The sequence below is a fragment of the Ptiloglossa arizonensis genome, unplaced genomic scaffold, assembly GCF_051014685.1.
Source record: "Ptiloglossa arizonensis isolate GNS036 unplaced genomic scaffold, iyPtiAriz1_principal scaffold0082, whole genome shotgun sequence".
Taxonomy (NCBI): Eukaryota; Metazoa; Arthropoda; class Insecta; order Hymenoptera; family Colletidae; genus Ptiloglossa; species Ptiloglossa arizonensis.
In genome coordinates, this window is record NW_027478452.1 from 1378264 (window position 1) to 1385106 (window position 6843).

The following is a 6843-nucleotide window of genomic DNA, read 5'->3' on the forward strand; positions in this document are numbered from 1 at the left end:
AATTTTCGCTGGTCTGATATTCGAAACCAATAACTGGAATGGCCTGGGTCAGAAATACACGTACCGTTGTAATCGGGCGTGTTCCTGCTTTCAGATGCAATAGGAAATTCTCGAGTTCGTCAATCCGTTCGCGAGATATGCTAGTTTGAAGTTAAGGAATGGTTGAGAAACCATCAAAATTTTCGCAAGTCTGATACTCGAAACCAGTAACTACAATGGCCTAGGGGAAAAATACACATACCGTTGTAATCGGGCGAGTTTCTGCTGTCAGATGCAACAGGAACTTCTCGAGTTCGTCAATCCGTTCGCGAGATATGGGAGTTTGAAGTTAAGGAATGCTTGAGAAACCATCAAAATTATCGCAAGTCTGATTCTCGAAACCGATAACTACAAAGGCCTTGGGGAAAAATACACGTACCGTTGTAATCGGGCGAGTTTCTGCTTTCAGATGCTAGAGGAAATTCTCGAGTTCGTCAATCCGTTCGCAAGATATGGGAGTTTGAAGTTAAGGAATGCTTGAGAAACCATCAAAATTTTCGCAAGTCTGATACTTGAAACCATGAACTACAAAGGCATAGGGGAAAAATGCACATACCTTTGTAATCGGGCGAGTTTCCGCTTTCAGATGCAACAGGAATTTCTCGAGTTCGTCATTCCGTTCGCGACATATGGGAGTTTGAAGTTAAGGTATGGTTAAGAAACCTTCAAAATTTTCGCGAGTCTGATACTCGAAACCAGTAACTACAATGGCCTAGGGGAAAAATACACATACCGTTGTAATCGGGCGAGTTTCTGCTGTCAAATGCAACAGGAATTTCTCGAGTTCGTCAATCCGTTCGCGAGATATGGGAGTTTGAAGTTAAGGAATGGTTGAGAAACCATCAAAATTTTCGCAATTCTGATGCTAGAAACCAATAACTACAATGGCCTAGGGGAAAAATACACATACCGTTGTAATCGGGCGAGTTTCTGCTTTCAGATGCTAGAGGAAATTCTCGAGTTCGTCATTCGGTTCGCGAGATATGGTAGTTTGAAGGTAAGGAATGGTTGAGAAACCATCAAAATTTTCGCAAGTCTGATACTTGAAACCATGAACTACCAAGGCATAGGGGAAAAATGCACATACCTTTGTAATCGGGCGAGTTTCCGCTTTCAGATGCAACAGGAATTTCTCGAGTTCGTCATTCCGTTCGCGACATATGGGAGTTTGAAGTTAAGGTATGGTTAAGAACCTTCAAAATTTTCGCGAGTCTGATACTCGAAACCAATAACTGGAATGGCCTAGGGGAAAAGTACACATACCGTTGTAATCGGGCGAGTTTCTGCTTTCAGATGCAACAGGAATTTCTCGAGTTCGTCAATCCGTTCGCGAGATATGGGAGTTAGAAGTTATGGAATGGTTGAGAAACCATCAAAATTTTCGCAAGTCTGATACTCGAAACCAGTAACTACAATGGCCTAGGGGAAAAATACACATACCGTTGTAATCGGGCGAGTTTCTGCTGTCAGATGCAACAGGAATTTCTCGAGTTCGTCATTCCGTTCGCGAGATATGGGAGTTTGAAGTTAAGGAATGGTTGAGAAAACTATCAAAATTTTCGGTGGTCTGATACTCGAAACCAATAACTGGAATGACCTAGGGGAAAAGTACACACACCATTGTAATCGGGCGATTTTCTGCTTCCAGGTGCAACAGGAATTTCTCGAGTTCGTCAATCCGTTCGCGAGATATGGGAGTTTGAAGTTAAGGAATGGTTGAGAAACCATCAAAATTTTCGCAAGTCTGATACTCGAAACCAATAACTACAATGGCCTAGGGGAAAAATACACATACCGTTGTAATCGGGCGAGTGTCTACTTTCAGATGCAACAGGAATTTCTCGAGTTCGTCAATCCGTTCGCGATGTATGGGAGTTTGAATTTAAGGAATGGATGAGCAACCATCAAAATTTTCGCAAGTCTGATACTCGAAACCAATGACTACCAAGGCCTAGGGGAAAAATACACATACCTTTGTAATCGGGCGGGTTTCCACTCTCAGATGCAACAGGAATTTCTCGAGTTCGTCAATCCGTTCGCGAGATATGGGAGTTTGAAGTTAAGGAATGGTTGAGAAACCATCGAAATTTTCGCAATTCTGATGCTTGTAACGAATAACTGGAATGGCCTAGGGGAAAAGAACACACACCATTCTAATCGGGCTAGTGTCTACTTTCAGATGCAACAGGAATTTCTGGAGTTCGTCAATCCGTTCGCGAGATATGGGAGTTTGAAGTTAAGGAATTGTTGAGAAACCATCAAAATTTTCGCAAGTCTGATACACGAAACCAATAACTACAAAGGCCTAGGGCAAAAACACACATATCTTTGTATTCGGGCGAGTTTCTGCTTTCAGATGCAACAGGAATTTCTCGAGTTCGTCAATCCGTTCGAGAGATATGGGAGTTTGAACTTAAGGAATGCTTGAGAAACCATCAAAATTTTTGAAAGTCTGATACTCTAAACCAATAACTACAAAGGCCTAGGGGAAAAATGTACATACCTTTGTAATCGGGCGAGTTTCCACTTTCAGATGCAACAGGAATTTCTCGAGTTCGTCATTCCGTTCGCGAGTTATGGGAGTTTGAAGTTAAGGAATCGTTGAGAAACCGTCAAGATTTTCGCAATTCTGATGCTAGAAACGAATAACTGGAATGGCCTAGGGGAAAGGCACACACACCATTGTAATTGGGCGAGTTTCTACTTTCAGATGCAACAGGATTTTCTCGAGATCGTCATTCCGTTCTAGAGATATGGGAGTTTGATGTTAAGGAATGCTTGAGAAACCATCAAAATTTTCGCTGGTCTGCTACTCGAAACCAATAACTGGAATGACCTAGGGGAAAGGTACACACACCATTGTAATCGGGCGAGTTTCTGCTTTCAGATGCAACAGGAATTTCTCGAGTTCGTCAATCCGTTCGTGAGATATGGGAGTTTGATTTTCAGGAATGGTTGAGAAACCGTCAAAATTTTCGCAATTCTGATGCTAGAAACCAATAACTACAATGGCCTAGGGGAAAAATACACATACCGTTGTAATCGGGCGAGTTTCTGCTTTCAGATGCAACAGGAATTTCTCGAGTTCGTCAATCCGTTCGCGAGATATGGGAGTTTGCAGTTAAGGAATGGTTGAGAAACCATCAAAATTTTCGCAATTCTGATGCTAGAAACCAATAACTACAATGGTCTAGTGGAAAAACACACATACCGTTGTAATCGGGCGAGTTTCTGCTTTCAGATGCAACAGGAATTTCTCGAGTTCATCAATCCGTTCGCGAGATATGGGAGTTTGAAGTTAAGGAATGCTTGAGAAACCATCAAAATTTTCGCAAGTCTGATACTCGAATCCAATAACAACTATGGCCTAGGGCAAAAATACACATACGGTTGTAATCGGGCGAGTTTCTGCTTTCAGATGCAATAGGAAATTCTCGAGTTCGTCATTCCGTTCGCGAGATATGGGAGTTTGAAGTTAAGGAATGGTTGAGGAACCATCAAAATTTTCGCTGGTCTGCTACTCGAAACCAATAACTGGAATGACCTAGGGGAAAGGTACACACACCATTGTAATCGGGCGAGTTTCTGCTTTCAGATGCAACAGGAATTTCTCGAGTTCGTCAATCCGTTCGTGAGATATGGGAGTTTGAATTTCAGGAATGGTTGAGAAACCGTCAAAATTTTCGCAATTCTGATGCTAGAAACCAATAACTACAATGGCCTAGGGGAAAAATACACATACCGTTGTAATCGGGCGTGTTTCTGCTTTCAGATGCAATAGGAAATTCTCGAGTTCGTCAATCCGTTCGCGAGATATGCTAGTTTGAAGTTAAGGAATGGTTGAGAAACCATCAAAATTTTCGCAAGTCTGATACTCGAAACCAGTAACTACAATGGCCTAGGGGAAAAATACACATACTGTTGTAATCGGGCGAGTTTCTGCTGTCAGATGCAACAGGAATTTCTCGAGTTCGTCAATCCGTTCGCGAGATATGGGAGTTTGAAGTTAAGGAATGCTTGAGAAACCATCAAAATTATCGCAAATCTGATACTCGAAACCAATAACTACAAAGGCCTTGGGGAAAAATACACGTACCGTTGTAATCGGGCGAGTTTCTGCTTTCAGATGCAATAGGAAATTCTGGAGTTCGTCAATCCGTTCGCGAGATATGGCAGTTGGAAGTTAAGGAATGGTTGAGAAACCATCAAAATTTTCGCAAGTCTGATACTCGAAACCAATAACTACAAAGGCCTAGGGGAAAAACACACATATCTTTGTAATCGGGCGAGTTTCTACTTTCAGATGCAACAGGAATTTCTCGATTTCGTCAATCCGTTCGCGAGATATGGATGTGTGGAGTTAAGGAATGGTTGAGAAACCATCAAAATTTTCGCAAGTCTGATACTCGAAACCAGTAACTACAAAGGCCTAGGGGAAAAATACACATACCGTTGTAATCGGGCGAGTTTCTGCTTTCAAATGCAACAAGTGTTTCTCGAGTTCGTCAATCCGTTCGCGAGGTATGGGAGTTTGAAGTTAAGGAATGCTTGAGAAACCGTCAAAATTTTCGCAAGTCTGATACTCAAATCCAATAACAACTATGGCCTAGGTCAAAAATACACATACCGTTGTAATCGGGCGAGTTTCTGCTTTCAGATGCAACAGGAATTTCAGGAGTTCGTCAATCCGTTCGCGAGATATGGGAGTTTGAAGTTAAGGAATGGTTGAGAAACCATCAAAATTTTCGCAAGTCTGATACTCGAAACCAATAACTACAAAGGCCTAGGTGAAAAACTAACATATCTTTGTAATCGGGCGAGTTTCTACTTTCAGATGCAACAGGAATTTCTCGATTTCGTCAATCCGTTCGCGAGATATGGAAGTGTGGAGTTAAGGAATGGTTGAGAAACCATCAATATTTTCGCAAGTCTGATACTCGAAACCAATAAGTGGAATGGCCTAGGGGAAAAGTACACATACCATTGTAATCGGGCGAGTTTCTACTATCAGATGCAACAGGAATTTCTCGAGTTCGTCAATCCGTTCGCGAGATATGGGAGTTTGAAGTTAAGGAATGCTTGAGAAACAATCAAAATTTTCGCAAGTCTGATACTCGAAACCAATAACCACAATGGCCTAGGGGGAAAACACACATACCGCTGTAATCGGGCGAGTTTCTGCTTTCAGATGCAATAGGAAATTCTCGAGTTCGTCAATCCGTTCGCGAGATATGGAAGTTTGAAGTTAAGGCATGCTTGAGAAACCATCAAAATTTTCGCTGGTCTGATACTCGAAACCAATAACTGGAATGGCCTAGGGGAAAAGTACACATACCGTTGTAATCGGGCGACTTTGTACTTTCACATGCAACAGGAATTTCTCGAGTTCGTCAATCCGTTCGCGGGATATGGGAGTTCGAAGTTAAGGAATGGTTGAGAAACCATCAAAATTTTCACTGGTCTGATACGCGAAACCAATAACTACAAAAGCCTAGGGGGAAAACACACATATCTTTGTAATCGGGCGAGTTTCTGCTTTCAGATGCAATAGGAAATTCTCGAGTTCGTCAATCCGTTCGCGAGATATGGAAGTTTGAAGTTAAGGCATGCTTGAGAAACCATCAAAATTTTCGCTGGTGTGATACTCGAAACAAACAACTGGAATGGCCTATGGGAAAAGTACACGCACCTTTGTAATCGGTCGAGATTCTGCTTTCAGATGCAATAGGATATTCTCGAGTTCGTCAATCCGTTCGCGAGATATGGAAGTGTGAAAATAAGGAATGGTTGAGAAACCATCAAAATTTTCGCAAGTCTGATACTCGAAACCAATAACTACAAAGGCCTAGGGGAAAAATACACATACCGTTGTAATCGGGCGAGTTTCTACTTTCAGATGCAACAGGAATTTCTCGCGTTCGTCAATCCGTTAGCGAGATATGGGAGTTTCAAGTTAAGGAATGTTTGAGAAACCATCAAAATTTTCGCAAGTCTGATACTCGAAACCAATAACTGGAATGGCCTAGGTCAAAAATATACGTACCGTTGTAATCGGGCGAGTTTCTGCTTTCAGATGCAAGAGGAAATTCTCGAGTTCGTCAATCCGTTCGCGAGATATGGGAGTTGGAAGTTAAGGAATGGTTGTGAAACCATCAAAATATTCGCTGGTCTGATACTCGAAACCAATAACTGGAATGGCCTAGGGGAAAAGTACACACAGCATTGTAATCGGGCGAGTTTCTACTTTCAGATACAACAGGAATTTCTCGAGTTCGTCAATCATTTCGCGAGATATGGGAGTTTGAAGTTAAGGAATGGTTGAGAAACAATCAAAATTTTCGCAAGTCTGATACTCGAAACCAATAACCACAATGGCCTAGGGGGAAAACACACATATCTTTGTAATCGGGCGAGTTTCCACTTTCAGATGCAACAGGAATTTCTCGAGTTCGTCAATCCGTTCGCGAGATATGGGAGTTTGAAGTTAAGGAATGGTTGAGAAACCATCACAATTTTCGCAAGTCTGATACTCGAAATCAATAACTACTATGGCCTAGGGGGAAAATACACATACCGTTGTAATCGGGCGAGTTTCTGCTTTCAGATGCAATAGGAAATTCTCGAGTTCGTCAATCCGTTCGCGAGATATGGGAGTTGGAACTTAAGGAATGGTTGAGAAACCATCAAAATTTTCGCAAATCTGATACTCGAAACCAATAATTACTATGACCTAGGGGAAAAATGCACATACCTTTGTAATCGGGCGAGTTTCTACTTTCAGATGCAACAGGAATTTCTCCAGCT